We start from the raw sequence: 1,103 nt of genomic DNA, 5'->3' as shown, positions 1-1,103 counted from the left end.
CTCCCAAGTAGCTGGGACTACAGGCGCCCACCACCATGCCCAGCTAATTTTTTTGTATTTTTGGTAGAGACAGTGTTTCACTGCATTAGCCAGGATGGTCTCAATCTCCTGACCTCATGATCCACCTGCCTCGGCCTCCCAAAGTGCTGGGATTACAGGCGTGAGCCACCGCGCCGGGCCCTAGGCAGGGATTTTTAAAATTGACAGAAAGAGCCTGCAAAATTGTTTAACTAATTGTAAATAGATTGGACTTTACTCCATGAATCCCCCCAAAATCCGAATTACAATGGGAATGTAGACAAAGGCCCACAATAGCGTGTTTCATTCTTTCTTTTTACCTTTCACCATTAAAAAGACAAAATGCAACTTGCCCGGTTTTCGCAGAACATGATTAAGTACTTAATGGGAAGAACCGTCTAAGATTCCTGAAATTTAATTTGCCTGTGTTGGCAATAAATGTGGATAAGATAATATAGATAACTTCTAAATTGTAACTATTTTGAGTAAAAGGACTCTAAGCAAATGTAAAAAACTAGAATATATAAGAATTACACTTTAGGCCAGGCATGGTGGCTCATGCCTATAATTATAGCACTTTGGGAGGCCAAGGCAGGTGGATCATCTGATGTCAGGAGTTGGAGACCAGCTTGGCCAACACGGCGAAACACCGTCTCTACTAAAAATACAAAAATTAGCCGGGCGCAGTGACAGGCGCCTGTAATCCCAGCTACTAGGGAGGCTGAGGCAGGAGAATCACTTGAACCCGGGAGGCGGAGGTTGCAGTGGGCCAAGACTGCACCATTGCATTTCAGCCTGGGCAACAAGAGTGAATCTCCGTCTCAAAAGAAAAAAAAAAAAGAAAAAGAATTACGCTTTAAAAATATATTCTAATTAACTAACAAAAGGAATTTGGCGTATTTAAGAAGTCAATTTCTGAAAACCTTCTTTAAAAACTTTTAGAAATAATAAATTAATGTGAATGATTTGATTATTTTACATCGTAGAGGGCAAGTTAATTGTCCTTAAGGTTTATGGAATAAAAAGAAAAAAATCAGAGCAGCACTACATGACATGTGCTCTGGGTCCCCAGAGGGGCAGCCAAT

This window comes from Mandrillus leucophaeus, unplaced genomic scaffold (assembly GCF_000951045.1).
Source record: "Mandrillus leucophaeus isolate KB7577 unplaced genomic scaffold, Mleu.le_1.0 Scaffold413, whole genome shotgun sequence".
NCBI lineage: Eukaryota > Metazoa > Chordata > Mammalia > Primates > Cercopithecidae > Mandrillus > Mandrillus leucophaeus.
The sequence above is the reverse complement of the archived record's forward strand: the minus strand, read 5'-3'. Positions refer to the sequence as shown.